The following is a 24,735-nucleotide window of genomic DNA, read 5'->3' on the forward strand; positions in this document are numbered from 1 at the left end:
GGTGTGAATGAGGCGAAATGTCTCCACACACACCCCCATATTCATCCAACCGTCAGTTGCTGAACAATTCAGATCACTCCAGTTTGCTCCTCAAAATCCACAGCATAAGAACTTTTTGACTGCATGCTTAGTTGGGCTCTGTGCCATGGAGTGGCGCAGAGAGGAGGAGGAGACTGACCCAGCCAGATGTGTGGCTTCACGCGGCTCTCATCTCGCTCATTTTCCCAAACATCAGGCACATGCAGCATGTGGAACACCTACAGGAGCGCGATGAGGAACATTGGAACAAAATTTTACCTGACTTGGCATCACTGTCCTTCTTCAGCTTACTGCAGCAATGAAACTGAATGCAGTGCAGCAGGGTTTAATAGTGCACATGTCAGAGAAGAACGCTGTCACGCTGTATTAAGAATCACCACTAATCAAGACGGATCAACACGCTCAATTGCGACCTCCATGACATGAGGCGAAATGAGAGTGGATTGTGACATTCATGAAAGATTTTTTGACAGCCAAAATCATGTTCCACAAAAATCACGACTATCACGCACCAACACACATTATTAAGAAACCTATTCAGATGCATTAAGTCATGTTAAGAATGTCAGGAATGACGCAAATATGACATTTGTAACGCGTCTTGCCTATGTGTAAACACACCACAGTTGTCCATTTCTTGTGTATACCTTGTCCTGACCTTTGAAGCATTAAGAAAGTTTAAAGATGCAGAAGACGCACAGAAAGAAGCTTAACTCAAGCAATTCAGAGTTTTAAAATCAAGCAGTCAAGTGATTTATAGTACATTAAGACCAATTCAGGGGTCAGTGTATCAGTTTATTTATACCTATGGCATGGCAGAGCAGGTAGCTCAGTGGATAAGGAGCTTGCCTGCTAATATGTAGACCTGGGTTCAAATCCTGCTCATTCTATCTGTGTATCTTCTTGGACAAGACACAAGTAACAATCTACAGATTTCCCTGGATAGGACACCAGTCCATTGAAAGTTACTTCCACAGCCAAGACCGGTACCCAAAGCTGGTTGGATGGGGACAATGCAGATGAAGTGTCTTGTTGAGGGACTCGTTGCCTGGTGCTCAAACAGCATGGCCAGGAATTGTGTACCAGGAGTTACTTGGTACACAAAAAGCAGCATGTCCAGGAATTGAACCCATGGTCTGCATGCTGGAAAGTCAGCTCTTATCCCACTAAGCTACCTGCTCTTCACTTCTGAAATAGTAAAAACAAAAACAAAAAAAACAAAAACATGAATCTTTCATTAACCCTGAGGTTAAAGTTGCATCTTCTTTATGGAGTAAGGCTGTCATTGTGTATATTGCAAAAAACTGCACGCACACAGTAAAGCAATAAATGATGTCAAACTAGAAGCAGTCAGTAATTGAAACCTTCATGTGGGTATTTCCTTATTTAAACAATCAATTATCTTTGTAAACTTGTAACATCTATCATTATTTGTCACAGCAGCGCATGTGGTAAGTTAACGCGCTAGCCACCAGGGGCCAAGAGCCGTCAAGTTGGCTGACATTCAGGGTGGTGTGTTAAAGTGTTGTGTGCCACTGTGGGGCTGTGCTGGTCTGTCATACAGCCACTCAGCCTTTAAATGTACATGTCATTACAGCGCTGCAGAATGGCAACTGTCACAGAACCTGCCCATCTAGCCCATCTATCCCACCCCGCTTCAATGCTGCATGTGTTTGGAAATGCATGCTTTGATTTCTGCACCAAATAAAAGGCTTCTCTCCACTGCCTGCTTGGGTCACACCCTCTGTCAGCACAAGTGAATAAAATAAAGTTATGGTGGCAGGCACAATAAATCACCAAATTTATGTCAGGACCTGAACATGGACCTGTGTCATAGTCCAGCATTGGGCTGTGATTTATTCCAAGTGGCATGAACACATAAGGAGGGATTTTAACCAATCATTCCAACAATGTCACCTCACTAATTCATCACAGCAGGTGTAATTAATACATTCATCAGCAGAATTCATTAAGCAGCAGACTCAGTAAAGCAGGCGGTACTTTACCCTTTATAAACATGTCAGCAACATACATAGTTAAACTAAGTGAATTAACAATGAGTTAATTAAGCAAATGTAAAGAAATATTTTCTTAACAATTTACAACAGAAGTTTCCTTCTGGGTTTGCAAGCTGGTTACTCGGAGTGTCACGGTTCACAAAATACATGCTTCAGATATGATTTTTAAGCCACAGATTGGATAATTTTTCAGATTCGAAAAATAAGGTGGTCCTGAGCGAAAACAAGGTGTCCAATTTGACATAATATTTATTTGTTCTCTATATGTCGAGGGTCACAGGCATGGGGGCTGGAGCCTATCCCATCAGTCACAGGGTGAGAGGGAGGGTACACCCTGGACAGGACGGCAGTCTGTCACAGCCCAACATACACAGACAAACACATTCACATGCACATCTACGGTCAATTTAAGGTTTCCAGTTTACCTAACCTGCATGTTTTTGGATGTGGGAGGAAGCCAGAGCACCCAGATGGAACCCACGCAAACATGGGGAGAACATGCAAACTCCACACAGAAAAACCACAGGTGGGAAGCGATCCCAGAACATTCTTGCTATGAGGCAACAGTGCTAACCACAAAGACACCATGCTGGCCATTTTGCATATGAGTTTAAAATAAAATACTTAATTGCTGTTTTAAACTGCAATATGAATTGCATCAGTGAATAAAAGAATTGCCTTTGTAAAAATCATGAAAAGTGCAAAAGGAGCAAAACTGATCTGGGTTTATAATTCAGCTTCTTTTTTTTTTTTTTTTTTTCCTTTTTTTCTTTTTGCAAGAGAGGAGGATGTCTACATTGTCTGGTGAGAAGGTAACAATAATAATTTTTATTTATAACTCTTTCTGGATGCAGACATTCATCCTACCCAGTGATCATAATTCATTCAAATCAATGATTCTAGAAAGCAAACACTTGTGAACAGTTGGGGATACTGGTTATGTTCAGGAGCTGTGGACTTTCAGCCACTTCTTCTGTGCATGTGCTTTGAGGATGATGCTTGGTTCAGTGGGCTCATGGGTACACAAGGAAGAGACGGCAGACACTTTATCCTCAACTCTGAATGTGAATAGCAAATCTTTTGTAGTTGAATCCAGAAGTGCGCTGAGCCTGTGTCTGCAGCAGAGCACAAAGCTCTAACAGGATGTGTGCACAGACAGCTATAGCAGGAGCTATAGTCTCTCGATGAGGCTGTTTTTTAATATGTATTTTATAAGAGACTGTGTGTGTGAGAAGAAGTTGCATTTCTTCCACTCATACTGTAATTTTACTGATACTGAAACAAAATAATTGCATATCACTTTAAAAACAAGTCCAAATGACATGAAATCACACTTATGCAAACTCTGATTAATTGGCAGTTCACATGCGTTCCAAACTGTGGAGGGTGGTCCATATGGATCACAGCTCTGCTATAATCCTTTACACCACAACTGGTTACCAAGTCCCAGAAGCTGTTCTTTGTATCCCCTTCACAAATATCACAATTGAAGCTGACTGGTGCACGAAGGAGGAATTGCATGCCACTCGTGAAAAATCAGAGCCGCCTCAAATGCCTTATACAGCTGTCGCTACAACCATTTCTGCACAGCAGCAGCCAAAATCAAATCAAATCAAATCAATTTTATTTATATAGCACCAAATCACAACAAACAGTTGCCCCAAGGCGCTTTATATTGTAAGGCAAAGCCATACAATAATTACGGAAAAACCCCAATGGTCAAAACGACCCCCTGTGAGCAAGCACTTGGCGACAGTGGGAAGGAAAAACTCCCTTTTAACAGGAAGAAACCTCCAGCAGAACCAGGCTCAGGGAGGGGCAGTCTTCTGCTGGGATTGGCAAAAGACAGCGAATGCCCTGCAAGTGTCCATTCAACCCCTCTCTCGGCAGGTGTCAGCCAAATTACAGGTGTCACACACGAACACTCAACACCTCTTGCTGGACACTTACAAAAGGCGGGGCTATTCGTGCTCTTGGCATGATAGTAGAGAGCAGATGACCACATTCGAGCTGTCTGTGAAAATTGTCTAAGTACAACACGAGTGTGGCATAACCTAGCAACACATGGGTGTGTCGTCATTGCCGCCCCAACACACATGGGTTGTCAAGCATGTGGACATCGCCACCCCCCCAACCCCACACACACACCATGAATCCAACATTGTCAGTTGTGGCTGAGGGTCCCGGAGACTGATCACTGTCCAGCGCAGTGCACTGCTGGGATAGCTGACTGCTGTGTACTGCAGCTCAGCTGGTGAACACGCAATGCATGTGTGGGCGGGCGCTCATGCCCTCATGACATGAGGACCGGCCAGTGTCTGAGCACACGACACGGCGTGAAGCTGGCCGGGCAGGCTGATGTCACTTCCACCACGTAAATTGTAGTTTACATGACAGAGAGAAAGAGTGGAGATTAAATAAAACAAATAAGGGTAAAGGTGTGAACTCATTCATGTCTGATTGCATTGCTCATAAGCTTTGCTGTGGACATACGGCACCTGTCAGCTGACTGCAGACCGACTGTTAGCTGGACCTGACTATGCACACAAGGTGTTAAATTAAGAACACAGACATCAGACTGATGCAGGGCAAAAAAATAATAATACATACATAAAATTAAAATCACAGAACAAAGGAACAGAGAGTGAGCCTTTTTTCTGTGAGCTGACGAGGTTCACAGACAAAGGTGTGTCTCTGAGACCTGCACCTGTTCAGATATTTGTGTTCGCAAGTCACAGCCGGAGAACACCTGTAATGGCTTGTAGAATATGACCTCACATAACTTCACCGTGAAGCGCAGACGTCAGCTTGCTGTCCTCACGTGGACATAAAATTAAACACATATCGCTTCAGCTGACCGCCATGTCAGCACACCTCAACGCTGGACACCACTGCGAGGTGTGTGTTCAGCGTTGATTTTGAGTGTGCACAAAACCATTGCTGTGATATCGTGCACACCTGTCTGACCATGTCTCCCTCCGTACAGCAGGTGGAATGTTTCACAGTTCCCCATTTCATTTTTTGTTTATGCATTTTCTTCCAGTTTCTGCGTCTTTCGCCCAATGTTGTATTATGTGTGAAGGGGTCCCTTAACATTGTTGTGACTGTTATTCATTGGTTTGACTGACTGTCAACAAGATAATGTGTCTATATCTCACTCTAGTCAGACTTTTGAAAAAATTATAATACCAAATCCTTTCTTCCAACTCTTTAACTTTAGAGGGCCCTGATGATAATGACAATAATGTATGTGCACAAAGCAGAGACAAAAACAGAAAAAGATGTTAAACATTGCCAAGATGACAATCTGTTCTCAATGTATAATTAGGAGACCAGTGTGTTCTAACATTCGTAGAGCAGCGCTAAGCTCTTTAGACGAAGGAAACCGAAAGAATTATGCACTTAAGCCGAGACTACAACATCATGTGAAGAATAAATTCAATTAAAAAGGAAGTTTGTATGTGAATGATGGGATAAATACCGGCTTTGCTGAAGGAGGATAATCACAATTACATTTTTGTGCAGACACAATTTCATCAGGGGATGGAAAAAAGACAAAAGACCAAAGAATCGTCTCAAAGGCTGGTTCAAGAATAATTAAACATTCATGGTTTGTAAAATAATTGAATTATCCATAGAAATGCACTCATTAGTGTTGGATTTTACCATCAAGGCCTTCATTAAAAAGCTCATAGTCATGCTCATGCATTCTCATTCTCTCTGTTCTCTGTGTATAGAGAAATTAGCTTGGTTGTGCAACTTTAGCACAAATATAGCAACAATTCCTGAAGTTTGGTCATATCAAGCAGAAAGTTTTATTTCAAAGACACAGAAAGTCACATTGTCATTGCTCTGTAAATCTGCTTGGTGAGAAAATTCTGCAAAGGATGATAAAAACAAAACATTTATGCTGGCTGCGGAACTAAATATATACGAGGTCTATTAGAAAAGTATCCGACCTTATTATTTTTTTTTCAAAAACCATATGGATTTGAATCACGTGTGATTACATCAGACATGCTTGAACCCTCGTGGGCATGCAAGAGTTTTTTCACACCTGTCGGTTACGTCATTCGCCTGTGGGCAGGCTTTGAGTGAGGAGTCGCCCACCCTCTCATCGATTTTTTCATTGTTTAGGAATGGCTCAGAGACTGCTGCTTTGTTTGCTAAAAAATTTTTCAAAAACTGTATGCACAACTGAGTGGACACCATTCGATAAATTCAGCTGGTTTTCGTTGAAAATTTTAACGGCTGATGAGAGATTTTGGTCTGGTAGTGTCGCTTTAAGGACGGCCCACGGTGCCTGAAGGCGATCTGCGCTCTGAGGCAGTGTCATCTCGCTGTTTCAAGTTGAAAACTTCCACATTTCAGGCTCTGTTGACCCAGGAAGTCTTCAGAGAACAGAGAACTTTCAGAAGAAGTCGGCATGAGGAGTTTATTCGGACATTCCACTGTTAAAGGTCATTTTGTAATGAAAGAACGTGTGGGCAGAGTCGCATGTCGGGCCGGACCCGACCACGGGGGGTCGCGACAGGAAAAACACCTCTGTTGGAAAACTTAACGGGCAAGTTGGAACATGCCCAAGCTGTTAAACAATTTCTCAGTTACTCACTTGTTGAAAGCCATCAAAAGCCGCCTGAATTTTACAAATGTTTTCAACACGGAGGTGTTTTTCCTGTCGCGGCGCACACAGATTTGCGGCGTCGTCACGGAAACGACTTGGCGAATTTGCGCGCACGTTCTTTCATTACAAAATGACCTTTAACAGTGGAATGTCCACATAAACTCCTCATGCCGGCCTCTTCTAATCTTCTCTGTTCTCTCACGACATCCTGGGTCAACAGAGCCTTAAATTAGGATGATTTCAGCTCGAAACAGCCAGACGACGTCACCTGGCAGCGCTGCGCGACGTCCCGCTCCATGGGAAGTCCTTAAAGCGACAGAAACACCCCATGATCTCTCATCAGCCGTTAAACTTTTCACCGAAAACCAGCTGAATTTCTTGAATAGTGTCCACTCGGATATCCCTCACAGGTCCTGAAAAAAGTTTGATAAAGCAAAGCGCGCCGTCTCGAGCAGCGTGTGAAACAAAGGAATTCAGCCGAGAGGGCGGGACCACATCTCACTCAAAGCCTGCCCACAGGGAAATGACGTCACCGACACGCGTGAACAAACTCACGCATGCGCACGAGGGTTCAAGCATGATTGGTGTAATCGCATGTCATTCAAATCCATATAGTTTGTTTTTTTTATAAAACTGCCGCTTAGTTTTATAAGATACCTCGTATATATATATATATATATATATATATATATATATATATATATATATATATATATATATATATATATATATATATATATATTTAGTTCCGCAGCTAGCATATACAGTATATAGTATAGTTCTCACATCTTTGACCCTAACCCTAACCCTAACATGGTTGACATGGTTATAGTCCTAATATGTAGAACAAACATAATATAAAATATCTTTGTTTCAGCAACCATGAGTGAGATCAGTTTTTGTATATGGCCAAAATTCTAGGTCAAGATCAAGCAAAATATAGCCCACATCTGCACTACCAGTGTAGCAAGAGATGTCATTAAAGCTCATACTTTTACAGTCAAGTATTTATGATCAATTAGTATATCATCATGATAAAGTCACAAAGTAAGTCTAACTATGAATTCACACATCCTAAACAATAAATAATTAAGTACCTTGCATGCAGGGTGTGCATCAGCCCTATGATGACATGTTATTTTATTCTGATCTATCTTTTTTTTTAACTTTGTATATTATTTTATTTTCCTGATTTAAGCTACTTTTATTGAATTATTTTTATTTTTAATGTTCTGGAAGGATGCTGGTGCTGTTTCTACATTTATGTCTGTGGAGGAGGATTTATTGACTGCAAAACAAGTCAAGCTATGGTTAGAAATAAAATAACCTGAATAATGTTGTGCACATTTTTAGGCACTTTAGTTGTTGTTAAATGAATAATAAAAAAGTAGTGTTTCATAATTTTCTTCTTTCAGCAGTGAATCAACAGAAAATGTCCAAATATGTTAAATACATCCAAAATAAAATATGACTTTTTCTTTTTCCACTTTATGAAATAAAGTATGCAAACCTCATCTTCAGATCAAGGTTAATGTCTCTGTAAGTGTATTGCCTGATAAATGACAACATAAAGATTGGTATGGAAAACCACTTAAAACCAACCTGATTTTCTTATACATTGCACATTTTAAAAGAAATTAAGCATTTTAAAGTGTTCACACATTTTACTTATTTATATTTATAATATTAGCCTTTTAAAAGCATTTCATTATTTTTAAAGATTTCATTCATGCTGTAGTTTTATTTTTAACTCATACTGTGAGCAGACACTTGCTTTGACATGTCCTTCCTGCCAGCTAATACTGTAATGTGGTAAATTCCCTTCACCGTGACAAAGGGGAATACAAAAAGCCAACTGAGCACACACAAGCTGGAAATTGTTCCCATTCATATTCAATATTTAAATTCCTGCCTGTGTGTGTCTGTGTGTGTGCTTGAGTGCTCTGTGATCGCGGCGTACCGATTGCCGCTTGAAGTAGTGTAGATTGCTGGCTTTGACATTTTCCCATTGTGCATGGTGGTGCAGCAGGCAATAATTAAATATCAGGTGCATAAGCTGCTCTTTAATTTGACATGTGTGCTTGAGGCAATAAACACATGTGGTGCAGTGGGGGCTGCATAATTGCAGAGGAATAAAATATCATATCAAGAGCGAGAGGATCATTGTATCAGGTACCAGATGACAGCTCGTTTGATCATTACACCAAGGCTAAAGAGGATGGCTAATTAGTTGTCATTAAAACTCACCCTCTAATCAGGGCTCGCTCTTGCATAAAAAATGTCCCTCTCACATGATAAGGGAACAATGCCCTTAACCCCTTTAGGCCGGTCTCAGTGCCTGCAGCTATTAGCGACGGAAATTGAAAAACATCAAGAGATATTTATGAATTTTGCGTTTTCACAAAGATTGCTTGAGCTGAAGTAATTGTAATTGTAGAACATTTGGTGTTTAACACAGATCTAAATTGGTTGTGTTGTACAAAGTCAGTTTTCATCAAGTCTTGATAAATGGGTGCACTCATGGCTGAGGGGTTAAGGTGCTTCGAACATGCAGTTTACAGAATCCTGACCTGGGTGAACTTTGCTGCTCCTCTTTCTCTGTTTCCCGTCTCTCTCAACTGCAGCTGTAATCTAAACTAAAAAAATGACCCCCCCCCCCCCCCCCAAAAAAAAAACCTTTATCTAAATGAATACTGTCAGTGCTTGATGTTAAAGTGCATATCTCACTCTAGTCAGACTTTTGAAAAAATTAGAATACCAAATCCTTTCTTCCAACTCTTTAACTTGTGAGGGCCCTGATGATAAACTCAAAATAAGTCAGAACGCAACTGAAAATTGCATGACAGATTTACAACCATTTTCATCCATAGACATTATATAACCTTGGGGACAGACTTTTAGGCAGCTTGCATCCAGATACAGTTCACTTCATGCTTCCTCCAGTACACACAGTAGATCCAAGTTGCCTTTTGTCTACAAATGTAATATGGCTTTAAAATAGTTTAATTTGGCTTTCAAGTCAAATTCTTGTATTCTGTCAGCAACTTATGTCCGTCTCAGCTTCTGCATCTTTGTAACCCATGGTGTAAAAAAAAAAAAAAAAAAAAAATCACGTGTCAATGAGTTTGAATAATACGAGTGAAGCATCGCACAGTGGAGAAAAAGCTACAAACCGGACAACATTGACGTAAAAAGACGTAAAAAGCCACAAACGGACGTTAGACGAACGTTGACATTATAAAGAGGAGTGGACGCCGCATTGGCTGCTGAGGCGCAAGAAATGTGACCGCCATCTTGGACTGGTCATCGTAGTGTTTCTATCACAAGGCAAATTGAAGGTTTGATTTTATAATCTTATTTTCTTTTTTAATCTTTCTAGCATAATATGTGAAATACCAAATGTTCCAGTACTTTTGGAGGGTACAGTATCCTAACCTTATGATGAGTGCAAAATGAGTGTGGTATTATTACTGTTTTGTTTAAGAATGTTTAATTTTCACTGTTGCTGCACTTTGTGTGAAATCATAATCATATCGTATATCATATTGATATGACAATATTGTGATATGATAATCTGGCATATTGTAGGCAAAAAAAAAAAAAAAAAGCCTAAAAAGTTGTTTAGGGGAAGAGCTCCCCCAGAAGCTGAAAGGTAAAAATATATATATATTTAAAAGGCAGGGGGTCCAGAAGCTGAATGGTTTTAGCCATGCTCATGCTCCACCGAAGCATTTACTCAAAAAAAAAAAAAAAAAAAAAAGGACCTAAATGACATGGTGAGATGCTGAAGAGCTTTGCTCGTCATGTCCGCGACATATACATATTACGAGCAAAGCGACGCGCAGTGGTACGAAGCTTGCTCATGGTATCGGGAGTCCCAAACAGGAAGTGCCAGGTTTTGAGTCCACATTGAAATTGCAAATATCAAATGTCAAACACTTCCTGGATTGACTAGACAGGAGATCTCATGGGATCTTGTGGGAATTCCAGCCCAGTCTCATGTTTTTTTTTTTTTTCGTGCTCCCGCGACGAAATGAGTAAAATTTTCTTGACGGGGCTTTTTCTTAACTCACTATTACTAACCCTACACACACCCCCAACCCTAACCTTAACCATAAACTAATCCTACTCCTTCCCCCAACCCTAACCATAACCACCCCAACCCCCCCGCTTCACTTTTAATTTCATGCAGCCATCACGGAATGAATTAGAGTGAATTCGTGCTGCCGTGACGAAAATTAGGCGCTTTTTTCACAATATCATGAACCAATAGATTAATGTATATTTCGTGCTGCTGAATCATGACTTGCCGTGAGACCAGGTAGTGGGAGGTTGAGATTGAAACAGGAAATGACAAATTTTGAGTCCATAGTGAAACAGGAAATGCCACATTTTGAGTCCACAGTGAAACAGGAAATGTCAAATGCACCCTGCTCAGAGCGACGCTCTCATTGGACCAACATCTCTGCTATTTTGGCATTGTGGGATACCTCACCCACAGGTTGAGCTCGCCGGACATCTTTCGCCACCCTGCTCAGTGTGCCGCTCTCATTGGAGCAACAACACACAGAATGTGTCTTTTTGTCCAAGATAGATCTCTTTCCGTGCAGCTTCTTATTCTGACTTTAACACGAAGTAAACACCCAAGTCTTTCATCGCCAACTGTAAATGGTAATCAAACCATTCCAATCATATCTTTCTGGTCTCTTCCGCATCAAACTCCATCATGTCAATGTTTACAACGTACTTGAGCAATAACAGGTGAAGTTGCTCATAAACTTTAAGTTTCTTAAATATTTATTACTGCCACTCTTAAAACTTCAGTTCTCTTTATAATTGTATTACTGGTAAATTTTAGAATTGATCCGGATGAGAAATACTCATTATCTCACAGGAATATATCACAGTTATCTGAGAACTACTTTTTACGCAGGAATTCCTCAACCACATCAGCCGCGTGCGCGTACTAACACAGAATACCCAGAAACTGGACAGTTGTTCGGCCATAACAAGACCGTCCACTTTTAGCTTGCCATAGGCTAAGCTAGTGGCGCTCACGAGAGTGTGTGTCAAATGTGTTTAACTTTGGTTTGACAATAAACGAGATCTTGTGGGATCTCACAGGAATTCAGTGGGAAGTTTAGACTGAAACAGGAAGTGCTAAATTTTGAGTCCACAGTGAAACAGGAAATGTCAAATGTTGAACACTTCCTGGCATGGTTGTAGCAAAGTTGCACTGGCTTTCCCTGAAATCTGATTGGACACCCCAGGTGTCACCTGGATGATTGGCATGTCACGGCACTACATGTCTGGCTGAAAAGAGCTATTTTGAAATTGGTGACACATAATGCCTGCTAGGTCTCTTCTGCACCGTAGTTGGTGCTGTGTTCCACAAAAAAAGTTCTAATCCACCTTAGTAGAAGAAGAAAAATGTTTGAACCAGTTTCGAATTTGAACACATCCACAGACTCCTAGTTATATTGGTGAGTAAACAGTAGTTTTCTAATGTCTAAAATGATCTTCCTTAAACTCAAACTGATAGCAAATCTCTACAACGTGGTATAAATTGAATTAAAAATATAAAACACAGCTTCCTGATGGAGTGGTGTAGAGGAGGTTTTTCTTAAAAAGAAGACCTGAAAGTGCAGTTAATCTGGCCATATTGTGCAGCTCTACTGTGAAGTAGGTTGAAAAGTTAGAATCTGAATTTACATCAATAAAAAAAAAAAAAATGCTTAAAGTGGCAGGAGGTTAAGAAAGTTGGGGCAGAAGATTTTTAGCATATGCTCCTCAGAAGCATTTTGCTGAGAAAAGTTTGAAGGACCTAAATTACATGGTGAGGACTCTTTTCCAGGCATGTGAGATGCAAATAAAGGAAATGCTTAAAATGGCGGCGATTAAGAGGGCAGTAGCCGGGGGGAGTGTGGGGGGGCTGGAAGATCTTTGCCACGCTTATGGCCCCCTGACACTTGCACGCACATCGTCGTGACGATCCCACCTGCTGTGTTCCCAGCTGGACACTGTGCTTTGTTCCACTGGCTGCCACGCATTGTGCGCTGGACGCTGAGCATATGAAATAATTATTTTGTAGTGGATTAATAATTTTCTCTCCGAGCTGGCTGTTGAAAACGGCTCCAATTGCTTCCAGAATCATAGAGGACTGTTGCAGCTGCAGCTTTTCCTCTCTCTTGCGCACGCGCTTAATGAAGTGGAAAAAGCATTTGGAGCCTTCCAAAAAGGTAAACATTTGTAATGTTTATATTGTAATAGCTTGGAAAAACAGTTGCATATTCCTTGTCATTCCTTGTTATGAGCACTGTAAAAGTACATTTATGATAGATTTAACATCTCGTTATAATCGTTCAGACGAGCTGCGCTTTGATGCGGTGCGCTGATGGAACCACTTGCACTCACACGAAGTGTTTTTTAATTGTTTGAGTAATGTTCATGTGAAGTTCACGTGATTTATGCGTGATGGAGATTTTGAACATTTCAAAATTTTCTTTGTGCACTTGCACAAAGCTGCGCACAGTTTAGAATGGTTTACAATGAGTTGGAGATGAGTTTACTCTCGTGCACGGCAAGTGCGTGTGTTGTGAAGGTGTAGGAACACGGACCCACAACAGGGGGCGTTAAATGAATGGGCAATGGATAAGCCAAACAGTAACAATTTAATGTTGTGAAGTGCACAACGGAATACAGACAAATACAGTTTTGGTACCACAGATAATTATATGTAGAGTGACGTGTGGGCAGGCTTGAGGATAGGAGACGTCCGTCCAGAACCGAGCCAGATCCCACATGGCCCTCACCGCCAACGGATCTGAAGAACACCGGAGCCGCCAAGTCCTGGATCCCCAGGTGGCCACCGTCTCCAGCTGTCAGACCTGGTACTGCTGGCAGAGAACAGAAACAGTGTTGATGAGTGTGAGTTCAGGACCGGAGACAGTCCGTTTATGAAGGCAGCACGGAGTGCAATGTTGTTCCAGCCGGACCTCGCTGCCACGATGTGGAAGTCGACTGCGTACTCCGTTGCACTCCGACGCCCCTGTCTGATTGACAGCAGCAAGTTTGATGCAGATTCGCCTCTATGGGGGTGATCAAAAACCTGCTTGAACTCACTCACAAACCCAGTATATGTCGTTAGGAGCCGTGAATTCTGCTCCCAGAGCGCTGTAGCCCAGGCGCGTGCCTCTCCTCGAAGCAAATTTAGAACGTAAGCCACCTGGCTGGCGTCTGACGCATACATGACGGGACGCTGTGAAAAGACGAGCGAGCACTGCATTAAGACGTCCGCGCACATCTCGACACAGCCTCCGTACGGCTCCGGAGGGCTTATGTATGCTTCAGGGGATGGTGGGGGGGTTCGTTGAACGACCAGCGGAATGTCTGTCTTAGGCCCCCGGTCAGCAGGAGGAGGTGCTGCAGTAGCGCCCTGAGCCTGCGCTTCCACCTGGGCGGTGAGAGCCTCCATCCTCCGATTGAGAATCACATTCTGCTCGGTGACTAAGTCCAACCGAGCAGTGAAAGCGGTTAAGATTTGCTGCAGCTCACCTAACACGCCTCCTGCTGACGCCTGTGCACCTCGCTCTTCCATTGGCTGTTCAAGCGATGGTTGACGCCCCTCGGGATCCATGACGCTGGCCGAGAAATCCTGTTGTGAAGGTGTAGGAACACGGACCCACAACAGGGGGTGTTAAATGAACGGGCAATGGATAAGCCAAACAGTAACAATTTAATGTTGTGAAGTGCACAACGGAATACAGACAAATACAGTTTTGGTACCACAGATAATTATATGTAGAGTGACGTGTGGGCAGGCTTGAGGATAGGAGACGTCCGTCCAGAACCGAGCCGGATCCCACATGGCCCTCACCGCCAACGGATCTGAAGAACACCGGAGCCGCCAAGTCCTGGATCCCCAGGTGGCCACCGTCTCCAGCTGTCAGACCTGGTACTGCTGGCAGAGAACAGAAACAGTGTTGATGAGTGTGAGTTCGCACACTCAGTAATACCACAGAATGTGTTCGTTAGGGAGGGAGCACCTCCACCTCCAGTCACACACTCGTGCAGCTCCTGTCTAACCACTTATCTGGTTGGGGTGTGAAGCGAAGCCGTCGCTGATCACACCAAACGCCAATCCCACAGATAAGGCAACACCACAGGAAAACGGCTGCAAAAGAGTTCAGACTATTATTCAGTTTTTTAAGTCCGCAGAGAAATTACCTCTTCTGGTGGCTGATTTCTCGGCGAGGAGGTGGAGTTGCAGTCCGGCCTTTATGGTGATGGTGATGAGTTGGATGAGTGACAGCTGGTGCTGATGATGTGTGACAGCTGTCACTCCCAGTGGCTCCGACGCCCTCTCGTGCTTGAAGCCCGCACTTCAAGCAGGACGCCATCTGGTGGTGGTGGGCCAGCAGTACCTCCTCTTCAGCGGCCCACATAACAGCATGGATCAAAGTCGTGCAATTGTCAGGTGGCCTTTATGCTCCCAGCATATTTACTGAAAATAACATGTGACGGACCTAAATGAGATGGTGAGGACTCTTTTTCCAGGCATGTGAGAATAAATAAAATAAATCAAGAAAATCCTTAAAGTGGCAGGGGTTAAGAGGGCTGTAGTTGGGGGGTCTGGCAGGCGAAGCTGAAGATTTTTAGTCATGCATATGCTCCTCAGAAGCATTTACTGAAAAAAGTCTGAAGGACCTAAATGACATGGTAAGATGCTGAAGAGCTTCACTCGCTCATGTCCGCAACATGCTGAAGAGCTTCACTCGCTCATGTCCGCGACATATACATATTAATTAATAATAATGAGAGTGATTGAGGCATTTTTGTTTGAGATATAATGCAAAATGTACACCAAAATGGGCTTTTCAATATTAAATTCAAATGTCTTCAAAATCCACAGTCCGGATCAGATCTGGATCAAATTTTGTCAGGTGATAGTGAGTGCCAGACTGAACCTCACTTTCAAATATGAAAGTGATTGGGAAATGTTTGATTAAGATATAATCTAAAATATACATTAAACGGGGTTTTCAATGTTAAATTTAAATGGCCGCAAAATCTGTAATCTGAATTAGATCCTTAATCTTTTGACAGAGTTATGAATGTTTAAAAATTTGTTCAAATTTGATAACTGAATCACAAACCTGACTCAGACTTGGTTAGCCTACTTACCTCGTTTGCTGTTCAGCCTGATATTGAGAAGTTATTTTATTTTGAGAGATGATGGCCAATTTAAATGGCAAACTAAATAAAAAAAACCTGGGAAAGGCTCCAGCTCCATGTGACTCCATGTGAAATTGTAATAAGAGGGTGTAGGAAATGAATGAATGAGGAATGTTTCAGAATCCAAACACTGCCATGTGTTGTATTATGTTTCAGCACCAGAAGTGGCAAATAAAAGGAAACATTACAAAGTATTTGTTTTTCTAAACATATGATGAAATAACACAGGATACGAGGTCTGTCAATAAAGTAACGGTCCTTTTTATTTTTTTTCAAAAACTATATGGATTTCATTCATATGTTTTTACGTCAGACATGCTTGAACCCTCGTGCGCATGCGTGAGTTTTTCCACGCCTGTCGGTGACGTCATTCGCCTGTGAGCACTCCTTGTGGGAGGAGTCGTCCAGCCCCTTGTCGGAATTCCTTTGTCTGAGAAGTTGCTGAGAGACTGGCGCGTTGTTTGATCAAAATTTTTTCTAAACCTGTGAGACACATCGAAGTGGACATGGTTCGAAAAATTAAGCTGGTTTTCAGTGAAAATTTTAACAGCTGATGAGAGATTTTGAGGTGATTCTGTCGCTTTAAGGACTTCCCGCGGTGCGAGACGTCGCGCAGCGCTCTCAGGCGCCGTCGTCAGCCTGTTCAAGCTGAAAACCTCCACATTTCAGGCTCTATTGATCCAGGACGTCGTGAGAGAACAGAGAAGTTTCAGAAGAAGTCGGTTTCAGCATTTTATCCGGATATTCCACTGTTAAAGGAGATTTTTTTAATGAAAGACGTGCGGACAGGTCCGCGCGTCGGGACGCAGCCGACGCGACGCTCCGCCACAGGAAAAACACCTCCGTTGGAAGCCTTAAGGACAAGTTGGAACATGTCCTGCTGTTAAACAATTTCTCATATACTCACTCCACTGAAAGCCATCAAAAGCCACCTGGATTTTACAAATGGTTATCAACATGGAGGTGTTTTTCCTGTGCTGCCGCACCGCGTCGGCTGCGTCCTGACGCGCGGACCCGTCCGCACGTCTTTCATTAAAAAAATCTCCTTTAACAGTGGAATATCCGGATAAAATGCTGAAACCGACTTCTTCTGAAACTTCTCTGTTCTCTCACGACATCCTGGATCAATAGAGCCTGAAATGTGAAGGTTTTCAGCTTGAACAGGCTGACGACGGCGGCTGAGAGCGCTGCGCGACGTCTCGCACCGTGGGAAGTCCTTAAAGCGACAGAATCACCTCAAAATCTCTCATCAGCCGTTAAAATTTTCACTGAAAACCAGCTTAATTTTTCGAACCGTGTCCACTTTGATGTGTCTCACAGGTTTAGAAAAAATTTTGATCAAATAACGCGCCAGTCTCTCAGCAACTTCTCAGACAAAGGAATTCCGACGAGGGGCTGGACAACTCCTCCCACAAGGAGTGCTCACAGGCGAATGACGTCACCGACAGGCGTGGAAAAACTCACGCATGCGCACAAGGGTTCAAGCATGTCTGACGTAAAAACATATGAATGAAATCCATATAGTTTTTGAAAAAAATAAAAAGGACCGTTACTTTATTGACAGCCCTCGTATCTTGGGATGCTTTTCTTTGATATGCACTCTGGAGCAGTGTTTCTAAATATGGGTATTGCAAAGGTTTCAAAACATTTTGAATGGTTTTTCAAGTTACTAATGGGTGGTACAGGTGAGACTTTTGTGTCGTCCCCAGCCACACGTTCTATCAATTCTTTGGTTAAAAAACAGTTTTACTTTCCCATTCTGTTGTACACTTTGTCTTGTGGGGACCATGTTTCTGTAGCTGGTTGTTACCATGTTAAGGGCCCCTTCACACATAACACAAAGTTGGGCAAAAAAGCAAAAATCGCAGAAAAAGGGCGATAAAAACCTAATTGCCAACCAGTGAAAAATTCCAACTGCTGTTGGGAGGGACACACGGTCGGACAGGCGTGAACGATCCCTCGGTGACAGTTTGGTGTAAGTGCACACTTGTGTGCGCGAACACAGTGCGAGGACATGAGAGGTATGACACCACATCGTGCTCATACAGCAGCAGCAGCAGCAATCACATGCTGGATATATGTGCATAGATCAACAAGAATGTGTAAGGATGAAATAATGAGAGTGCACAGAACATTATAAGAACAATGACTATACTGTTTAAATGTGAGACAATCATGTTACTGGTAATGGTTCTGTTCTCACTGTAAAAATTGCAGCAACGTGCTCACATAGATGGGCTCAGAGCTCCAGGCTGTGGGGCAATTGAGCTGGCCACGCTGATATTTCTGTGAGGCTGTCAGTCAGGCTATCACATGATGGACCGACCGTGTGGACGTTGCGACTGTGTCATGTGACATGCCTGTCCGGTCAGATGTAGCTGGTGCTCTGACACGCAGCCAGGCTGGGTTTTTATTTATATTGCTGTTGTGGTAATATGGGATTAGGATATGCCATGGTGTTCCACAGCTGTCAGCTGTTCCATCATGGACATGACAGCCATCCAGCTGTGCGCGCTGCACTGACAGTGATCACGCTGCACTGCACCCACCATGCGAGCCTGTGCAACATCAGTCGCACCTCGATAAGCTTGTGGTGTCAGCGAGGGACAATGACAAGATACTCACACAGCATCTGTGTTGGGGGGCACACCACACACTCACATGTCATTTGTGCCATTTGCGTTGGAGGGGATACACCGCACACTCACACACCATTTGTGTTGCTCGGTAACGGCACATTCGGGGGGCACTTAGAAAATGTGGGGCCACAGCCAGCTCAAAGGTGGTCTGCCTGCTTTTGTGCTGGCTGCGCGAATGGCCCCACCTTTTGTAAGTGCCCTGTGAGTAGTGTTGGATGTTCGTGAGTGCCACCTGGACACCGACCGGCTCCGGCTGAGAGCGGGTTGCACGGCCACTCGTCCAGCATTCGCCATTATTCGGCTGCTGGTGTGAAGGCTGCCTTGAATGCGCCATTCGGCCAGGGTTCAACATGGCCGATGATTTCGTGCAGCCCTCGGCAGTGGCACAATAAGTCTGACCTGCGCTTATTGTGCGAATGTTGGGAGCATGATGAGATGGCAGTGCGACCTCAACTTGCCCGCCGTTCGAATGGGTTTCCAGCGTGAGGGGCATGCAAATGTAGATTGCATGTGCTGTGCACGAATGGATGTGGCAACTGCTCTATGAGGCGTTTGAGTGCAGCTCCGATTTCTCATGAGTGCCATTCGAATCCTCCTTCGTGTGCCATTGGGCCCCAATCGTGTTCTATGTGAAGGGGCCCTAACCGATGCTCACATGAAGGCAAGCAGCTGTTTGCAATTTTTCATCATCCATCCAGTATCCACTAACCATCAAACAAGTGACAGACTCATCTATGGAATATTTCCATGTATTCCAAAAGTATTCACAGCTCTGCACTTTTTCCACATTTTGTTATGTTACAGCAGGGGTGGGCATCGAGGGCCAAGACACTGCAGGTTTTCCATGCAACCATTCACCTCAGCAGGTGGGTTGCTGATGAGCTTCTCCTCTGAACATAAACACCTGTTTGTCAATGAAATCACCTGCTGAGACACCTGATCATTAATGAAATCACCTGCTGAGGTGACTGGTTGCACGGAAAACCTGCAGTGTCTGGGCCCTTTGTGGCACATGATTGCCCACCCCTGTGTTACAGCCTTATTTCAAAATGTATTAAATTCATTTCCTTTCTTCAAAATTCTACACACAATACCATATAATGACAATGACAATGACAATGTGAGACATGCTTTGAGATTTTTGCAAATGTATTTAAAACTATATAACTAAGAAATCGCACATACATACTGTAAATATTGCCATGAAGCTCAAACTTGAGCTCAGGTGCATCCTGTTTCCACTGATCATCCTTGTTTGTACAAATGACAGCCTACACAGAAACTTTGCAAATTAACAATAAAAAAACCTTTTTCATGTTGTCATTATGGGGTGTTGTGTGTATAATTTTGGAGGGAAAATTTAATTTACTCCATTTTGGAAAAAGGCTGTAATATAACAAAATGTGGAAAATGTGGAGTGCTGTGAATACTTTCCAGATCAATCACTCACTCAATCAATCAATCACTCACTCACTCAATCAATCAATCAATCAATCAATCAATCAATCAATCAATCAATCAATCAATCAATCAATCAATCAATCAATCAATCAAACTTTATTTATATAGCCCTTTCCACAACCCAGAGGGTGACCAAAGTGCTTCACAGTCAGATAAAAAACATAAAGAATAACTTAAGACAATAAGCAAATTTAAAACAGACACATCAATAAAAACATATATCCAAAATATTTGCAGAAAAGAACTGAATAAAATGTCAGAGTGCTGCTGGTTGTGCAAAAGACATTCTAAAATGTTTTTAAGATACACTGCTTGAGCACAACTAAGTAGCTTTTGTGATTGATCTGCTGCATTAATGTTTGCTACTAATTAATCACTTCCTAGTTTATTTTCTTTTCAACTTGCTCTGGTTATGCAAGATCACCACAGTGGATCTCCCAGAGATTTGTATGAGGATATGGGACAACTTTTATATCTGATTCAACTCCAGTTCTACATAGGGAAATGCGCATACAGCCCCTCATGTTCATAAGATGTCTTCCAGCTACTCTGCTTAACTTTTGAGAGTGGATGGGATCAGGTGTGCACATCGCTTCATCATCAGCAAACAGCCGCATTCTCTCAAGAGCTAAAAACATCATTAAGGACACTACACAGTACATGCCTTGGTCATCAACTGTTTGAACTGCTACCCTCTGGCATATGCTACAGGGTTATCAGATCCAGAACCTCCAGACTCACAAAGACCTTTTCCCCGCATGCCATAACCGCACTGAACAATCACTGACAATAACCCCCCTGCCTTCCTGCCGCCTTCTTGCATATGATTATTTACAGGTTTACCTGGTCACACTGCACTTTATTCTAGTGTATTTTAAATTGTTGTAAGTGTATTTTATTATATAACTTTTTATTTTGTTTTACTTAGTGTACCTAGTGGAGTCGCAATCTTAATTTTGTTGTTCTGCAACAGTTCAATGATAATAAATGCTTTCCATTCAGTTCAGTTCAATTCAATTCAATTCAGTTATGCACACTTTTAATTTGGTGACTTACTAGATGATATCATTTATTGTTTATAAAGTATTGTCTACTCAGCTGGCTGTGATAGAATGACCCACTCACATATTCATCTATGTTTGTGTAGTTCAAGCTCTACACTGTTCCCAGCGCAAGGAATAAGGGTTTTCCTAGCAACAATCCCAGAAAGGTCCAAAAGGTGGCAGTGTTGAGCAGCTGTAGTACAACCCCTGGCAAAAATTATGGAATCACCGGCCTCGGAGGATGTTCATTCAGTTGTTTAATTTTGTAGAAAAAAAGCAGATCACAGACATGACACAAAACTAAAGTCATTTCAAATGGTAACTTTCTGGCTTTAAGAAACACTATAATAAATCAGGAAAAAAATTGTAGCAGTCAGTAACGGTTACTTTTTTAGACCAAGCAGAGGGAAAAAAAATATGGAATCACTCAATTCTGAGGAAAAGATTATGTAATCATGAAAAACAAAAGAACGCTCCAACACATCACTAGTATTTTGTTGCACCACCTCTGGCTTTTATAACAGCTTGCAGTCTCTGAGGCATGGACTTAATGAGTGACAAACAGTACTCTTCATCAATCTGGCTCCAACTTTCTCTGATTGCTGTTGCCAGATCAGCTTTGCAGGTTGGAGCCTTGCCATGGACCATTTTCTTCAACTTCCACCAAAGATTTTCAATTGGATTAAGATCCAGACTATTTGCAGGCCATGACATTGACCCTATGTGTCTTTTTGCACGGAATGTTTTCACAGTTTTTGCTCTATGGCAAGATGCATTATCATCTTAAAAAATGATTTCATCATCCCCAAACATCCTTTCAATTGATGGGATAAGAAAAGTGTCCAAAATATCAACGTAAACTTGTGCATTTATTGATGATGTAATGACAGCCATCTCCCCACTGCCTTTACCTGACATGCAGCCCCATATCAATCAATCAATCAATCAATCAATTTTTTTTATATCATATCATCAATGACTGTGGAAATTTACATGTTCTCTTCAGGCAGTCATCTTTATAAATCTCATTTGAACGGTACCAAACAAAAGTTCCAGCATCATCACCTTGCCCAATGCAGATTCGAGATTCAGCACTGAATATGACTTTCATCCAGTCATCCACAGTCCACGATTGCTTTTCCTTAGCCCATTGTAACCTTGTTTTTTTCTGTTTAGGTGTTAATGATGGCTTTCGTTTAGCTTTTCTGTATGTAAATCCCATTTCCTTTAGGAGGTTTCTTACAGTTCGGTCACAGACGTTGACTCCAGTTTCCTCCCATTCGTTCCTCATTTGTTGCTTTAAGTTTTCTGTCTTGACGCTTTGATGTCTTCCTTGGTCTACCAGTATGTTTGCCTTTAACAACCTTCCCATGTTGTTTGTATTTGGTCCAGAGTTTAGAGACAGCTGACTGTGAACAACCAACATCTTTTGCAACATTGCGTGATGATTGAGCGCCTTGGGGCAACTGTTTGTTGTGATTTGGCGCTATACAAGAAAAAAGTTGATTGATTGATTGATTGATTTACCCTCTTTTAAGAGTTTGATAATCCTCTCCTTTGTTTCAATTGACATCTCTCGTGTTGGAGCCATGGTTCATGTCAGTCCACTTGGTGCAACAGCTCTCCAAGGTGTGATCACTCCTTTTTAGATGCAGACTAATGAGCAGATCTGATTTGATGCATAATTCCATAATTTATTCCTCAGAACTGAGTGATTCCATATTTTTTTTCCCTCTGCTTGGTCTAAAAAAGTAACCGTTACTGACTGCCACAATTTTTTTTCTTGATTTCTTATAGTCAAATCAAATCAAATCAGTTTTATTTATATAGCGCCAAATCACAACAAAAAGTTGCCCCAAGGCGCTTTATATTGTAAGGCAAGACCATACAATAATTACGGAAAAACCCCAACGGTCAAAACGACCCCCTGTGAGCAAGCACTTGGCAACAGTGGGAAGGAAAAACTCCCTTTTAACAGGAAGAAACCTCCAGCAGAACCAGGCTCAGGGAGGGGCAGTCTTCTGCTGGGACTGGTTGGGGCTGAGGCAGAGAACCAGGAAAAAGACATGCTGTGGAGGGGAGCAGAGATCAATCACTAATGATTAAATGCAGAGTGGTGCATACAGAGCAAAAGGAGAAAGAAACACTCAGTGCATCATGGGAACCCCCCAGCAGTCTAAGGCTATAGCACCATAACTAAGGGATGGTTCAGGGTCACCTGATCCAGCCCTAACTATAAACTTTAGCAAAAAGGAAAGTTTTAAGCCTAATCTTAAAAGTAGAGAGGGTGTCTGTCTCCCTGATCTGAATTGGAAGCTGGTTCCACAGGAGAGGAGCCTGAAAGCTGAAGGCTCTGCCTCCCATTCTACTCTTACAAACCCTAGGAACTACAAGTAAGCCTGCAGTCTGAGAGCGAAGCGCTCTATTGGGGTGATATGGTACTATGAGGTCCCTAAGATAAGATGGGACCTGATTATTCAAAACCTTATAAGTAAGAAGAACAATTTTAAATTCTATTCTAGAATTAACAGGAAGCCAATGAAGAGAGGCCAATATGGGTGAGATATGCTCTCTTCTTCTAGTCCCTGTCAGTACTCTAGCTGCAGCATTTTGAATTAACTGAAGGCTTTTCAGGGAACTTTTAGGACAACCTGATAATAATGAATTACAATAGTCCAGCCTAGAGGAAATAAATGCATGAATCAGTTTTTCAGCCTCACTCTGGGACAAGACCTTTCTAATTTTAGAGATATTGCTCAAATGCAAAAAAGCAGTCCTACATATTTGTTTAATATGCGCATTGAATTACATATCCTGATCAAAAATGACTCCAAGATTTCTCACAGTATTACTAGAGGTCAGGGTAATGCCATCCAGAGTAAGGATCTGGTTAGACACCATGTTTCTAAGATTTGTGGGGCCAAGTAAGACAATCCTGCAGTTTAGCTAATTGGTGTGTGTCCTCTGGCTTCATGGATAGATAAAGCTGGGTATCATCTGCGTAACAATAAAAATTTAAGCAATGCTTTCTAATAATACTGCCTAAGGGAAACATGTATAAAGTGACTACAATTGGTCCTAGCACAGAACCTTGTGGAACTCCATAATTAACCTTAGTCTGTGAAGAAGATTCCCCATTTACATGAACAAATTGTAATCTATTAGATAAATATGATTCAAACCACCGCAGCGCAGTGCCTTTAAGACCTATGGCATGCTCTAATCTCTGTAATAAAATTTTATGGTCAACAGTATCAAAAGCAGCACTGAGGTATAACAGAACAAGCACAGAGATGAGTCCACTGTCTGAGGCCATAAGAAGATCATTTGTAACCTTCACTAATGCTGTTTCTGTACTATGATGAATTCTAAAACCTGACTGAAATTCTTCCAATAGACCATTCCTCTGCAGATGATCAGTTACCTGTTTTACAACTACCCTTTCAAGAATTTTTCAGATAAAAGGAATGTTGGAGATTGGCCTATAATTAGCTAAGATAGCTGGGTCAAGTGATGGCTTTTTAAGTAATGGTTTAATTACTGCCACCTTAAAAGCCTGTGGTACATAGCCAACTAACAAAGATAGATTGATCATATTTAAGATCAAAGCATTAATTAATGGTAGGGCTTCCTTGAGCAGCCTGGTAGGAATGGGGTCTAATAGACATGTTGATGGT

Source organism: Thalassophryne amazonica, chromosome 2 (assembly GCF_902500255.1).
Source record: "Thalassophryne amazonica chromosome 2, fThaAma1.1, whole genome shotgun sequence".
In the NCBI taxonomy this organism is placed as follows: Eukaryota; Metazoa; Chordata; class Actinopteri; order Batrachoidiformes; family Batrachoididae; genus Thalassophryne; species Thalassophryne amazonica.